Here is a 17,145-nt window from a genome sequence, read left to right on the forward strand (position 1 = left end):
TGTTGAGTTTTAAGAGTGTTGTATGTTTTGGATAAAGTCCTTTCTCAGTTGTTTTTTTGCAAATATTTTCCCTTAACCTATGGCTTTTCATTTTATTCTCATGTTAGTATCTTTTGCAGAACAGAAATTTTTAATTTTAATGAAGTCCAGATTAACAACTCTGTATTTTATGTTACACCTTTGTTGTCACATCTAAGAAGTTACTGTCAAAGCCAAGGTCATCTAGAATTTCTCATATTTATGCTCTAGGAGTTTTCTAGTTTTATGTTTACATTTAAGTCTATGAACTATTTTGAGTTAATTTTTATGAAGGATGTAAGGCATATACCTAGTCATTTTTTCTATGTAAATGTCTACTTGTTCAGGCAGCATTTGTTGAAAATATCTTATACTCATTGCATTGCTTTTGCTCCTTTGTCAAAGATCAGCTGACCACAGCTACATTTATGTCTATTTATATTTATTTGACTCTATTTTTAGGCTTTCTATTCTGTTCTGCTCATCTATTTGCTTATTATTTTGTCAATACCACATTGTCTTGATTACTGTAAATTATATTTAAGTCTTGAAGTTAGGTAGTATCAGATTTCTGATTTTCTTCAGCCAACTTAGAGTTGGCTATTGTGGGTCTTTAGTCTGTCCATTTAAACTTTAGAATCAATTTCTCAATAGCTACATAGTAATTTGCTGGGATTTTGATTGTGATTGCTTTGATTCTATCCATCAAGTTAGGAAAAACTGACATCTTAACAATATTGAGTCTTCCTGTCTATTAACTTGGAATATCTTTTTATTTAGTTATTCTTTGATTTATTCAGAGTTTTGTAGTTTTTCTCATATAAATCTTGTACATATTTTATTAGATTTATATCTAAGTATTTTATTTTTTGAAGTGTTAATGTAAATAGTAGTGTATTTTTAATTTTAAATTTCATTTATTCATTGCTGATATACAGGAAAACAATTGACTTCTGTATATTAATCTTGTATCCTCCAACCCTGCTATAATTGCTTTTTCTTTTTCTGATTCTTTTGGATTTTCTACACAAATGGTTATGTCATCTGTAACAACATTGAAAAACATTGTTGGGGTGACATTCTTGCTTTGTTCCTGAAAACCTTCGTTAATTTTTTGTAAGTCAAATTCATTTCCACTTTGAACCTGATTAAGTGGAGAAATATTCACCTTCATCAGTTTGGGGTCCCTTTGCTTTCCTCGAGTTGATTCATGAAATGCCAAGACATTGGGTGAGGGCCCATTGATTTCTTGGTTGTTTCTGCTGAGATGTAAGTCATTGCCCATCTGGTTCTCTATTCTCTGTCTATGTAGTTCACCCCTGAAGTGCCCCTCCATCTTGTTGGGTAGCCACTTTAATACTGTTCAAACTCTCTATTCCTTCTATACCTAGCTTAAGAATGTTGGAATCATTTGGTTACTTCCCCTGATTTTTGTGAATTTGCCTAAGGTTGAGATAGTTTAAGACATGGCACATTTTCTTTGTGGGGGTCTTGTCTTGCCCCTTTCCCTACGGCTTTCCTGGAAAGGAATCTCACTCTCTCACAAGATACTATGTTTTTCCTTGTCTTTCCTATGCTATTCCAGAAAAAATGTCTTTCAGACAAACCCCTTCTCTTCAACCACCATTATTGTTTTTTAAAGTAATTTCAACTTTTAGTTTAAATTCATGGGGTATATATACAGGTTTGTTACATGGGTATATTGCCTGAGGTTTGGGATATAAATGATCTTGTCTCCCAGGTCGTGAGAATAGTATCCAATAGTTACTTTTCATCCCTTTCCCTTCTTTTCCTCCGCTCTTTATTGATCTCTGTGTCTATTGTTGTCATGTTTATGTCCATGAGTATCCAATGTTTAGCTCCTACTTATAAGTGAGAATATATGGTATTTGATTTTCTGTTTCTGTATTAATTCTGTTAGGATAATGGCCTCCAGCTGCATCCATATTGCTTCAAAGAACATGCATGATTTTGTCCTTTCTTATGGCCGTGTAGTATTCCTAGGGGTATATGTATCACATGTTCTATTTCTTTGTATAAAAATTATTATTACTATTATTTGAGATAGAGTCTCACCCTGTTACCCTGGTTGGAGTGCAATGGTGCAATTTCAGCTCGCTGCAGCCTCCGCCTCCTGGGTTCAAATGAGTCTCCTGCCTCAGCCTCCTGAGTAGGTGGGATTATAGGTGCCTGCCACCACGCCCAGCTAATTGTTTTGTATTTTTAGTAGAGACGGGGTTTCATCATGTTGGCCAGGCTGGTCTCAAACTCCTGACTTAGTCATCTGCCCGCCTTGGCCTCCCAAAGTGCTGGGTTTGCAGACATGAGCCACTGCACCTGGCCCTTTTTTTTTCTTTTTATTTAACTTTTATTTTGGTATATGTGCAGGTTTTTTATATAGGTAAACATGTGTCATGGGGATTTGTTGTACAGATTATTTTATCACCCAGGTAGCAAGCCTAGTACACATTAGTTATTTTTCCATATCCTCTTGCTCCTTCCAACTTCTACCCTCCAATAGGTCCCAGGGTGTATTATTCTCCTCTGTGTGTTCATGTGTTTTTATTATTTAGTCCCTGCTTATAAGTGAGAACATGCATTACTGGTTTTTTGTTTCTGCATAAGTTTGCTAAGGATAATGGCCTCTAGCTCCATCCATGTTCTTGCAAAGGACATTACATTCTTTTTTATGGCTGCATAATATTCCATGGTGTATATATTCTACATTTTTTGGATCAAAGCTACCACTAATAGGCACCTAGGTTGCTTCCGTGCCTTTGCTATTGTAAATAGAGCTTTGATGAACATACAAGTGCATGTATCTTTTTGGTAGAATGATTTATCTTCTTTTGGATATTACCAGTAATGAGATTCCTGGGTTGAATGGTAGTACTATTTTTAGTTTTTTGAGATATCTCAAATTGCTTTCCACAGTGGTTGAACTAATTTACTTTCCCACCAACAGTGTAGGTGTTCCATTTTCTCTGCAGCCTCGCCAGCATCTGTAATTTTCTGAAATTTTCTTAGTAGCCATTCTGATGGTATCTTATTGTGGTTTTGAGTTACATTTTTCTGATAATTAGCGATGAATATTTTTTCATGTGTTTGTTGGCTGTTTGTTTTCTTTTGAGAAGTGTCTGTTCATATGTTTTGCCTGCTTTTTTAAAGTGTTATTTGTTTTTTGCTTGTTGAATTAAGTTCCTTCTGGATTTTGGATATTAGACCATTTTTGGATGAATAGTTTGCAAGTATTTTGTCCCATTCTGTATGTTGTCTTTTTCCATTGATAGTTTCTTTTGCTGAGCAGAGCTCTTTAGTTTAATTAGGTCCCACTTGTCAATTTTTGTTTTTGCTGCAATTGCTTTTGAGAACTTAGTCATAAATTCTTTCTTAAGGCTGATGTCCTGAATGGTGTTTACTAGGTGTTCTTCTAGGAGTCTAATAGTTAGAGGTCTTACATTTCAATCTTTAATCTACCTTGAGTTAATTTTTTCAGAGATAATATTCTTACTACTTTCCTCAATATTTGTTTTTTCTCCCCATCTTGATAGATTCTTTCTAGCATCTTCTCAGATCCTTTCCTCTCTCTCAAATATGTATCCCAAGCTGTCTGCTTACCTCAGTTCCTCTAGGAGCTTAGTTTTAGAAACCAACATGAAAAAACCCTTTGTTCATGCATTTCATCCTTTACTTCCCTCCTCCAAAGCATTTAGCACACAATGACTTATCTCGTTGATAACAAAAATTGAAATTTTCTAAAGAATAAAAGAGAATGTACTAGATCAAGAAGTGTTACCCTATCACATAGTTATTAATATTTATTTTACTTTCTGGGATCAGCTGGCTTCAGTTTGTGTATTTTTGTAACTATCCAGGTGACAGTGATGGCAGTGTCAACACCAAAGATTTTGGGAATCCTATAAAATAAGGCAATCTTGAGATTTTTTCTTAATATTTTTTCAATTGATATATCTTAGTTGTACATGTTTTGCAGGTACATGTATTTTGATATGGTGTATAATCATATCAGGATAATTGGGATACCTAACACCTCAAACATTTATCTTTTCTTTGTGTTGGGAATATTACATTTTTTCTCTTCTAGCTGTTTTGAAATATAAATTATGATTCACTTTAATTTCTTACTGTAGTATCAAATACTAGAACTTATCCTTCTACTTTATTTTTGTATTCATCAAAGGCATTTTTTATGTCATATTAAAATAGATGTTAAGGATGTTTAGAGAAATGCTCTCTACTATGATGATGTTTTTTGAATGATAAATGAGGATTAACAATGAGCCCTAATTCATTTTGAAAAACAATTAATGCTAAATAGCAGAAAATCTCATAAATTTTACCTAGTAAATATTATCTTCTGCATGTGTAGTGTAAACTGAGACACTGAAAAGTAACTCACCCCAAGTTGAGTGGTTGATCCAACTCCTGTTTTAACATTTATATGCAAGTTTCTGCTATGCACCTGTCACTATTCTAAGCACTGTGTCTGAAATAATTTTTGAGTTTGTGTGTAATATGACACTCATTGCAATTTTTTAAGGATTTTTTTCACATTGCAAGAGGTAAAGTAATTTTCCCAGGTACTGTAGAAAACTGACATTATAATCCCTAGTTTTATTTCACCACATTGTTTGTTACTAATGTCTCTCCACTGATGTGTTAAAAATGGACTCAGCAGAATATGTGGGATATAAAAATAAAATTTTTTTTAGTATTTTCCTAAATTAGGTCACTGTCAAATTTAAGTGAATGATTATTTTATTATATTTATCACTGCAACTTTTAGAGCTGTAAACTGTCAGCTGCATTCCAGAATGATGAGAGTGATTTGTTGATTCTCTGCCCATGAAATCTCCAATTGATACACAAACGGCAGACTCAGCATTTCTCCTTCTCCCAGAGATAGGCTAGTCCTTGAAGGTCATTTTTTGAGTGTGTGTGTAGACTTTCTGTAATTCATTTGCTCAGAGTATACTTTCAATGGACATAGTTCACTCCTTGTTGATTAGAGTTGCAGAGTATTTGCTGTCTGCCTGAGTTTTGCAAATTATCAAGGTAAAGGATTAAAGTATAAAAATAAGGTAATTGGCCTTTAAAGTGGTGGATGGGCTGATATTACAGTTCAAAAATATTTAAATAAATTTATGTTTTAATATATTGAATTATTTCTACAGGGCATATTTTTTAGGCAAAAGAAATAAACTATGATCAGAAGTGATTCTAAAGTGTGAGGTGTTGGATATTCTACATATTAAATCTTGAAAGTACTATGAATGAATGGAAATACATATTGCTTGTTACACTATTAAGCTCTCACAGTCTCCTATCTTGTATTAGAGATGTTTTTGGCTTGTCTTTGCTTTTAATTTGCAAAATCCATGTAAGGAATTAATGTGCATATTAATATTTTTGTTTCATAAAGGCTTAAAACTATTTTTAAAACAACGTAAACTCTCAAGAAAGATTTTGAGTTAACTTTTTGTCCAAATCAAACACAATTGGAAATCTATCTTGTTCTCTGAGCAGCTTATTTAAATCTTAGAGTCAAGATACATAGGCACCAATGTATATATCACCAAGATAGATATTATGTCTATAAGAGTATGATGTGATTATCCAATAATGGTTCATAGTGATAACCAAGTGACATGAGAAAGATATATTAATTTGCAACTCAGTCAGTAGGTGGTCAGTAGGACTGCAAATAAGTAAAAATGGAAGCCTGGAACTTGAAAACAAATTCAGATTAAGTATTCCTTCAAGGTAAACTTAGTTTTTATTTTGTTCCAAATATGTATAACCAATTAATAATAACTTAGTGAGTTCTCCCCAAATGTTTCACTGTGTACTTAGCTCTCTTAAGTACTGTTGGTGACACAGAAATAAAATAACTGGGAATTTAAGGCCCTTCCTGTCTTTAAAGTGCTTATAAATTACTTACAGAATAATAATTGCAGTCCTAACTCTGCTACTAACCAGCAACCTTAAATTGCATAAGTATCTGAGTCTACTTTTCTAGACTTGCACATCACAGATGTTTCTGGTTGTCCTCTTACTTTTCACCTGCTCCTTTTCATTGGCTTCCTCTGGCTCCTCCTCCAGCCTCAGATCCCTAAATGTAATATGAAAGTTTCTGCCCTCAGCACTCATCTCTTTCCTGTATACGTTCTCTTCCTGGGTGACCAGATGATCTCTTTGAACACTATCTATGTACTATTTTTTTTTTCTTTCAAATTTTTATCTGTAGCCAGAAATTCTTCTTTGACTTCTAGATTCATATACTATGCAACATCACATTTCTACCAGGATGTCTAACAGGTATTCAAACTTAACAAGGCCAAACAGAACTAGTAACTACCTTTCTTAAGCCTAGGGTATATCTCCCATTTTCCCCCTCCCATGGGCGCTCCATTTCCAGCCTTTTTCATTTCTGTAAATAGTGACAGCATTTTCTCAGTTGTTTAGGTCAATATTTAGGTCAATATCGAGTCATTATTGAATCCTTTTTCTTTCTCACACCTTACATCTAATTTTTCAGTAATAACTGACAGTGCTACTCACAAAATATATTCAGAGTAAAAACATTCCAGAATATTCAGATCACTGCTGACCACTTCCTTTGCTATTATCACCATTCAGATCTCAATGAAAGTGTTAATTCCTCAGAGAGCCCTTCTCTGACACCCTCAGGAAAGCTGTGGCCTTTCACCATCATACTCACTGTCAGTACCTGATTTTATTATCATCTTCAACTTATCAGTACATGAAAGGTTTATTTATTTACTTGTTAACTTGCTGTCTTCTGCACTGGAATGTAAGCTCCTTCAGGTCAAAGAATATGTACATTCTATTCAATGTTGAATCCCCAGCACCTAGAATAGAGGCTGGCACACAGTAAGCAATCAAAAAATTTGCTAATGGTTTGGTTAACTGGCCTTTATATTTTAATCTGTAAAACAAAGGGAATAAAACCAATTATCTCTAAGGACTTTTCTAGGCCTAAGATTCTTTTCTATTCTCTTAATACTAGATTGGTTTGAATAATGAGGATAGCAAAATGTCCAAGTTGTACCCATGTTCTAAGACCTAGTTAAGTCACATCTCTAACCACTTGGACCCACAGAACTTTTTTTCCTTCCCGTGTGAGCAGCTGTAGAGTCTTTATGGGTTAGTCCATGGCTAGCCAAATACCTTTGCTTTATTAGTTAAGTGCCCTTGCATGACTATAATTGCAATTTCACTTGAATGCTTTGAAGTAAGACCCTGTGCTGGTGCCTGTCTGCTTTTTCTCATGGCATTAATAATAACACTAGTTAAAATTCATTGAGTGTCCATATGTGGCAGGCAATGTTTATACTTAAAGCGCATTAACTAATTTAATCCTTACAGCTACCCCATAAATTAAGTTTATTATTTATTCTCAAGAGAGGAAATCAAGGCACAGGGTGTTGAAGTACCTTGCCCACACAGCTAGTAAGAAGTGGAGCTGGCATTCAAACTTGGGAAATCTAATTCCAAACCAGTGCTCTTAATCAATACACGGTAATATTTCATGTGGTACCCAGTTCAGACACTAGAACTATGTGGAAAATATAACAGACACTAGATATTCATTTGAATGAACTCGGTGAATAAATAAGAAATAAATAAACATGGCAGTAGTTCTATGAAGTGACTGTATATCTCACCCGGAAAATTCCTAAGTAATTATTACTGGAAGGACTCTCATTCCCATGAATACCTTGTTTTATTCTGATTGCTGCCTTCACGTGGCTTGCATTTGTATTTATCATTCCAGTTCACTCTGCTTCTGCTTAATCCAGCAGTTTTGTATCTGAGCAACCATCTGTCTTTAAACAAATTCCACAGATGTAATCATCAGTACAACTAAACCAAAAACAAATTCAAACCTAATCTTCCCAGAAAAGCAGAACTTGGTGTAGGTTAGAAAGACTTTAAGAGTTTTAAGGAGTATTCTTTTTACATGTTTTCTAGCAGTGACAAAGTAATAAGTAAAATGAGTATCAGTTAAAATGTAAAATAAAGTTTTGTGTGGCTGTTTTAAAAATTGTAGAATACGCTGGGTGTGGTGGCCTGCATCTGTGATACCAGCACTTTGGGATGCTGAGGTGTGTGGACTACCTGAAGTCAGGAGTTTGAGACCAGCCTGGCCAACATGGTGAAACCCCTGTCTTTACTAAAAATACAAAAATTAGCTGGGCATGGTGGTGGGCACCTGTAATCCCAGCTCCTCAGAAGGCTGAGGCAGGAGAATCACTTGAACCTAAGAGGCGGAGGTTGCAATGAGCTGAGATCATGCCATTGCACTCCAGCCTGGGTGACAAGAGCGAGACTCAGTCTAAAAAAAAAATTGTAAAATAAAGCAATATGAAATAGTAGATTTTATCTCAGGTTTGTTGTGAGACCCTGATTAGAAATAGCCTTGGATGTTTCTCATTCCTAACATGGTTGCCAGTGTCTGTTTTCTTCTTTGGCATGCAGTGCCCCATCTACTAATGATCTACTTTGCTGCTGTGGGTTACAGAAAAGGTACAAAGCAAGGCCTTCATGACACTTAGAAAGCCTATTTAAGACAAGCAAAGAATAAAGCACAAGACAAAAAGGGTATAGCCTCATCTCAGGTCGCAATTCAACCTCCCTCCTCGCCTAAATTTTCTATCGCCAAAAACGATGGAGGTAGTTTTGTCAAAATAATAATAGTTTGGAAGGACTATTAGAGAATAATTGTCCTAATTTTTTGAAAGGCATCATAGGATATATATATCTCGAACACCTCTTTGCTGTTTTGTTCACTAGCTATTGACCCAGGGCAAGTTACTTAATTTTAGCTACTTTATGTTAACCTCAGTCTCCTCAGTTGTAAAATGCAGTAATGACATTGCTATTCTAATAAGGTTTCCAGAGGAGCAAATATGCTACTGCTGGTAAAGCACTGCTGAACACAGGGACTAGCACATTGAAGGCATTTTATAAGTGCTTATTAAACAAACAGAGCGTCCCCTGCTGTCCTCTTTCCCCTCACACACTCAGTAGAGTTAATATAGTTCTAATCCAAAATGAATACACTTGAGATTTTAGTGTTTGCAGCTTTATAATGAATAAATGCAAATTTTCTATTATTGTTATTTTCAATTACTATTGGCAATAAACTCATGGAATTTTATTGTACTTCCATGGATATCAAGTAGTTGATGGACATCAGACTGGAAACTGCTTATTTGTTCATTTGTTCATTAATTAATTCATTCAACAAATATTTCTAGAGCACTTACTACATGCCAGGAATGTATGGGATTACTTATGTGAATCTTAAATTTGCTAGAGATGGAGATAGAGAAACTTTTCTTTGTTCTTTCATTATACAATCACTTGGAAAATTTTTACTCACCGAATTTAATTCATAGGTTTAATTACCATCTACTTTCTAGTATTGAACTGAGATTTTGTGAAGAATACAGTGAAGAATACAGTGAATAGGGCAAATCTTTACTTTTATAAAATGATTACAATTTAATAAAATCTTATAAATCCAAGAGGTATGACTAAGAATAAAATCAAAGTATTAGAGATCATTAGAAGACAATGAGAAGAATGTTACCCTGGGAAAAGAGAAGTTCTGGAGATGTGCTGTGGAGATGGGAAATTTAGATAGATACACAGCAGGGGAAATCATTGTGGTGGGAGAAAGCTCAATAAGCAGAGATTTGTGTCTGGAAGTGGACGTGACACCCTGGGAAAGAGGAAGATGACTTCATAACACCTTGCACATCTTCTCATATAGCATGGCATTTAATACTTTGTAGGCTTGCAAAAAATGTTACAGGGAACACTACTGAGTTAATGGGAAGATTTATAAATGAGAGAGAATAAGAGATTATTTTATGAAGACCGTTTTTTCATGTATTTGTTCATTTGTCTACTTACCTATTTAACAGATATTATTGAACACACATGCACCAGTCATCTGCTAGCCACGGGAGATATTGCTGTGATGGAGAAATACAGAGCTTCTGCTTTCAGGGACAATATAAACTAGTGGAATCAGATTACAGAGCAATGTTGCATTTTTTTTTTTTTTAATTTGGAGACAGAGTCTGGCTCTGTTACCCAGGCTGGAGTGCAATGGCATGATTATAACTCACTGCAGACTTGAACTCCTGGGCTCAACCGATCCTCCCACCTCAGCCTCCTAAGCAGCTGAGACTACAAGTGTGCACCACCACACTTGGGCAATTTAAATTTTTTTGTTTTTTGTACAGACAGGGTCTCACTATGTTGTCCAGGCTAGTTTCAATCTCCTGGGCTCAAGGAATCCTCTCAGCTTGGCCTTCCACAGTGTTGAGATTACAGGTGTCGGCTGCCTTGTCCAGCGGTATTACAGAACATTTCGAATACCAAAGCAAGGAGCTTGGCATTTATTTAAAGTGTAGTGGGGAACCAATAAAGTATTTTAAAGAGAGGAAAGTTTTAGTATTAATCAGAGTAGGTAGAGATTAGAGGTATGATAATTAAGAGTTTATTATAATAACTCAGGTGTGATTTGGTGACAGCCTGAACCAAACTGGTATCAGTGCCCTGGTGGATAACAATAAATGTAAAAAACAATTTAACTAAGGCTGGGTGCAGTGGCTCACGTCTGTAATCCCAGCACTTTGGGAGGCCAAGGTGGGTGGATCACAAGGTCAAGAGATTGAGACCATCCTGGCCAACATGGCAAAACCTCATTTCTACTAAAAATACAAAAATTAGCAGGGTGTGGTGGCGTGTGCCTGTAGTCCCAGCTACTTGGGAAGCTGAGGCAGGAAAATTGCTTGAACCAAGGAGGCAGAGGTTGCAGTGAGCCGAGATCATGCCACTGCACTCCAGCTTGGGCGGCAGAGAGAGACTCCATCTCAAAAAAAAACCCCCAAAACTCCCCCCCCCCGCCCCCGCAAAAAACCCAACCTAATAATTTAACTAAATAAAACTGGTAGATAGATCAAAACTGTTTAGGGACATATTGGATACTTGAAGTTAAGGAGAAGAAACTGTTAAAGATACTCCAAAGCTATCAAATGGTGTGGCATGAAAACTTACAGTATCCTTAGCCAAATGGATAAATTTGGAAAAAAAATTAGATGGGTGTTGTGGAGGGAAAATGACCAATTGACTTTGAACGTACTGACACACCAAGGTGATGTCAAGTGGGTTTCATGAGGAAGAGTAAATTTCCAAGTTATTTTGACAGTGTCCTGAGTAAAACACAGATTTTACATGATGACCTGATATACACATGTATAGCGAAACTTTCACAAAATGATACTAATCCTACCATATGCAATTTGCTCTGATCAATTCTATTCTATTAATTTTATTTTTCTAAACAATACTGGCCATGACATCCTAAATTTATTTCATGACCCTGTTTGAAGGTTGTTCTAAAGATAGTTGAAAATCAGGATCTTACTATAATAGGTGTGTTATAGAGATTTTTGGCAATGAGGGCCTTATAGAAGAAAGGTCAAAGCTAATCAGGATTTTCGAGTTGTGCCATATGGCATTAGGAAATAAGCTTGGGTTCACAGGGTATAGAAATTTTTCCTAGATGATCATGACTATGAACAGAATAGTTTGTAACACATGAATTAATTAGTTACAGATGCTTCAGGATGTGGATGACAAAGAATATTAGAAATAGCATGAACTATCATCACTATTTCCTACTATAAAAATGTGTGTTTTAGTTTAAAAATAAAGGTATCTGTGTTAATAACTAGCTACAGTGGATTTTTCCTGTTGCGTAAAGGAATGTCCTCAATATCTTCTCCCTCCCTATGCTTGTAGATACATTTCATATTTGATGTTTTCCAGGATTATGACCAATTTTAAGGTATAGTGAGAGTGAACAAAAGAATATCTCCTAAATGGACAGATTTGTGGCTGTTAGTTTAATTTGGCTGATCAAGAGGCAACTGCACCCATGTAGTAAGTGGCCATGAGCAAGTTTCTTTACAACAAATAACATTGCTTCACTGGGGGTTTGAGTCACTGGGGAGATTTTCATATTTGAACTCCTTTAGCATCCCCTTTACCTACTCACCTAAATCAAACACAAAATAATATCACTAGGAATTAGTATTGGGCTGGGACTTGGATTTGAGTAGGGAGGCCAAAGAAGTGCCAGCTATAACAGTACATTGCAAGTATTGAGTAACATTCTGGGCAATGAATGTGGCGTGGCTGCTGGGCCAATCCGATATATCATTGGGCTATTTAAATAGACCCTGTCTTGACTAGTGGCTAGAATATTTTTAACCTCTTCTGTTGGTCGGGATTGATGTAAGGCAGCTTCTGCTAGCCTGTTTACCTTCATGGTGTCCCTTTAACTACACCAATTTCTGGATTGCATTCTGATGAGAAAAGGAAAATGTAGAGGATGCATGGTATCAAGTTGCTCATGGTCACTTACCGTGTGGGTACAGTTGACTCTTGATCTGACAAATTAAACTGACAGTCAATGAAATTTTTGAATGACTTCTCTATCCAAGGCATGAGCTGGATCTCGTGTTAGATATAGTGAGCATGAGACATGGTTAGTGCTTTCAAGAAACTTACTATATTGAGGATGTAGGACATAAATTGTAGCATTTCTATTATAAGGCAACATTGATCTAAAAACCTCAACGATTCAAAGAGAAAGGGAAAAAAAGCTCTGAACAGTGAAACATAGATTCCAAAGTTCAAGCACCAAAGTTCAGACCCTAACGGTTATTTACAAGGGTCAGTTAACCTTTTGTTCTAGTGGGATAGGACTCCCATGGTGAGATTCAAAGAACTGTCGAACCGCTGTTTCAGGTTCTTTTTCATTTTGTCACCTGTTTGAAATTCCATCCATTAGGAATTAACAGACATAACGGCAGTCCCTTCTATAATAAAATGTGTCTATTCTAGAAAGGTTAGGTATGGGGGAGGACATGGAGTGCTGATGAGAGTAGGAGCATGGGCTTGAGATAAGGAGAGGTTTTGTGGAATTAGCTTAGCAAGATTTTTAATCTTTAATACCTACCTGAATTTGCCAACAGGTTAAGAAAGGGAAGTTTTGGTATGGGGTTTACATTAATAAGGAGACACATGGAACTTAGAGGCTGGGTAATAGTTGGAAATATGGGATACCTAAGAGACAGATGTTTGAGGTATACAGAGGGCAGTGGAATGGGAGAGACAAATGATCATTTTCATGCTTAGTTTTGCCTGGAAACCCAGATAATTGCAAACTCTTGCTTTTCTTTTCTGCCTGCCAGCCTGCATTTCTTTGCTTTCTTGGCTCAACAGAAGTTTTATTGTCTTTGAAGCTGGGATCTAGTTCTTTGCTTTAATATTTTCTCAAACATTTAGAAATTACAAATCTTCATATCCTCCTTACTTCCCTCAGTCCTCTGCCTACTCATTCCATTTCTCCAGGAAAAGTATCTTCACAAGCAAAAATAAACACAGCGAATACAAATTTGAAATTAGAAGTCGGTTAGATTGCATAGGTAACTAAGGAGGTTAGAGCCCACACAGCTTATTTATGCATGAGATTTCCCTTGGATTTAGAGCTTCTCCTCCACTGCTTCCTTATTATCCCAGGAGTGCCTTGTATTCTACATGCATAGTAATTTATAATGTTGCATTATAATTATCTTACTATGTTTGTCTCCCCTGTTAGATTGTGAGTGCCTTGAAATCAACTCCTTAAAATAAGTACGAAACATTTTCTTGTGGATTGGATTGTGCCCTGTCAACAAGAATGCTGCTGTTAAATAATTAGCATGTTTGTTGATGCCAGGCAATATTTGCTTTTAGATGTCATCACTCCTCATGTGCATTTTTGCCAATTTTTTATGTAACTGCAGATATAAGTTTGGACTCATCAACACAGTCATTTGCTTTCAAGACATTAAATGCTTTCAACACAGCCATTTGTTTTTCAGACATTAATAACTGAGTAAACAGTATAAATTTAAAAATTAAAATTGAATAAAAATAATAATTATCTGTATTTTATCTAGTAACTTAAGGTATTGCTGATAAATATATGGGATATGTCCCTACTGTAAATCAGAAGCATTTTGGAAGTAGAGTGCCATTGTCATCATTATATGTTACTAAAATTAGTTCTTTATTTTATTTAAATGCACATTTTTGTTGCAATATATTATTATTGAGTGAATGATTTTAGCAAACCAAAATTTCAAAGTATTATTCTAACAAAATAATTTTATTCTTTTCAATATCTATATAATAAAAAACTAATACTAAACAATTCAATGCTTATATACCCAACAATGTTTTACAATTATTTTAAAAGCATTTATATTATGTAGTTTATTATAATTAGGCTAGAGATGAATTTCTCTCAACAAGGTGAACATATGCCAATTATTTATTTAATATGTTTCTTAAAACTTGTTTTTTATGAATCAAATAATTCGTTTATTGATGTTGGTGCACACATAGCTACTTGGAAAACTCGTGAGAATTTCAAGACTTAAATTCCAAGGTTCAGCTGCGTTATGGGTTGAGAAAGTTTTAGCTAAGAGCTGGCACTAAAAGATTACAAAACACCTCACAAAGTCTAAAGTTATAGAAGACATCAAGGAGAAAAAAAATACCTTTTAATAAAAACATTCTAAACTCTAGCCACTAAAATTTCAACATGAGACTATTTTAGCTATACAACCTTAGTTGTTTTACAGAAGGTTTATAAAGTTCAATTTTGTAACTTTAAACTTTGTTTACATAACAAGTTTCTTGAATTTCATGTTTAAAATATAGACTATGAATAGACTCAAAGTGCATTTATTTGTTTAATTTCCATCTGTGGCTATCCTTATGAGACAGGATTAGTATTAATTTCACTTTACATGCATTCTATTAGTTGTTAATTTAAGACTGGATAAGCATGGATTGCAGACATTAGCTATATTTTTCTTGCATTTGAGAAACTTAATAAAAAGATATGAGAAGGTCTCAGTATAGTTTAGATAAGTTTAAATGATCTTTTTACTCTTTAAAAATATTAAGCTGAACTAGCTAGCACATAATACTTGAGGAGCAATTGTGAGACTTAGGAAGGAGCAAGCTCTCAAACTTGATTCCTAATTGCCTAACTTGATATATTCTTTCCTACTACTCAGGTCCTTTTCTCATTCAATAAGACTGTCACAGTGAAAACATGGAATTGCAGAATGTTCAAGGTAGAAAGATCCTTAAAGATAATTAAGTCCAATTTGACCCATATGGCATAGCGATATATGCAGATCTGCCTGTCCAAGTCTGCAGCTAGAAAGTGACCCTGAAGTGAATTAACCTGCACAGCAAAGAATTGAGAAATTTAAAGTAAAAGATTGGGAAATTTGAATGTATATAAATCCCAGAGGCCCAGTGTAATATAAGGAAAGTCAGGGAGAGGGACTCTTTCATCATGGGAGATTTGAGGGCAGAGGGACTTAAAATGTGGGACAAGCCAAAGATGGTGACCTAGGGTGGTTTTTATGATGCAAACATTTTCCTCCTCATTCCCTATGAAATCTGCAACCAATTCCATATTTCTCACTAATTCAAGTGAATATTTTAGGGAATGGCTTATAGAGGAAAATGAGGCAGCAATTGTTTGGATTACATTCCAATTTTTTATTTGCATTAGAAATGCCTATATACATTTTCATCAATGTCCTAACTTTTTTTGAGGGGGAACTGTATCTCCATAAGTGAACAAGAAGCTACATTACTGATTATGTTTCAATTGGTTAGCTTGATACTTAATGGTCTTTCACTTTTCCACCCTTCTGTATTTTGTAGAAAGCAATACAAGCTCTTTATGATAGAAAGAATCTGCATATGTTTATTTTACAGTGGAAAAATGGTAAGATTTTCCTGTTCCCAATTTTCTCTCCAAATGAATCCAAATTTCCTGTATTTTGGAATAACTTTGGGTAAAGTGATTGTTCATAGAAAGTCTCTGTTAAAATAGTGAGGATATTATTAGACGTTGTTACATTTCCATGAAGATATTTTACTTTGTCTTTTAGAGAAGACTCAGAAGTATAACTTATCAGAGTGGGAGATAGATTAAGAGCTAGACCAAACGGATTGCTAGTTGGAGGGGAAACCTGGTTTGAATGACTCAGTGAGAAGCTTCAGGAGTCCTGAGGTTAGCAGAAGGGTCCAGATTTAAGGTTATGATTAGAGTGGCCAGGAAATGGGAGACTGGTTCAGAGATATTTTGTCTACTTAAAAACTGTGCCTTTTCTATCCCATCAACAAAAAATGAGGAAATTTTTACTTTGCAAATCCACAAAATGCAGTTGTTCAAGTATTTCTTATTGGCCACTACACTACAGCCTGGGAGACAGTGCGATACTCTGTCTCAAAAAAAAAAAACCAAAAAAACAAAAAAACATTAATTTTAAGTATGCAGATATCATTGAGAATTAAGTATTTTAACTTCTAAACTATCTGTTAATCTTTTAGTAGGATACACATAGGTAAAATGCCTTATTGGTACTGTAAGAAAAGATTCTTCTGGGTTTCATCTATTTTGTTTCAAGCTAGGGATCTTCATTAGATATAGGAAAATTGATTCAAAGTTTCTATTCAGTCATTATGCATTTGAGATTTTTTTAAAAGTGTTTTTTGTGTTTAACAGTATATTACAATATAATATTGCAGTGAAAACTAAATGGACTAATATTTTTCTTTTCATTTGTTAAATGAAAAAATATGCACAAAGCATATGTGTGGGTGACAAAGGCCTGAATTTGTGAAGTAACAATTACACTCAATAGTAAGGATTTTAGCTTTGCATGGGCTGTTCTCAGGGATTCCTATAAGGAAAAATCTAGGGTTGGTTACTGACTTCTAATAAATAATTTCTAGGAAGTTAAACATTGACATAATTTATCCAAAAAGATTTATTTTATTAATTTAGAAAGACAGAATAGTTTCTTTTTTCTTTTCAGATATAGGTTTTTCTGGCTTTAGAAAATATGCTTGTTTTTCTTTAATGGAAATAATTCCATAGGACGACTTGCTTTATGTCTATTCAATTGTAGTCAGAAAGAC

Source organism: Sapajus apella, unplaced genomic scaffold (genome assembly GCF_009761245.1).
Source record: "Sapajus apella isolate SASKATOON/1434 unplaced genomic scaffold, GSC_monkey_1.0 scaffold121, whole genome shotgun sequence".
Classification (NCBI taxonomy): Eukaryota; Metazoa; Chordata; class Mammalia; order Primates; family Cebidae; genus Sapajus; species Sapajus apella.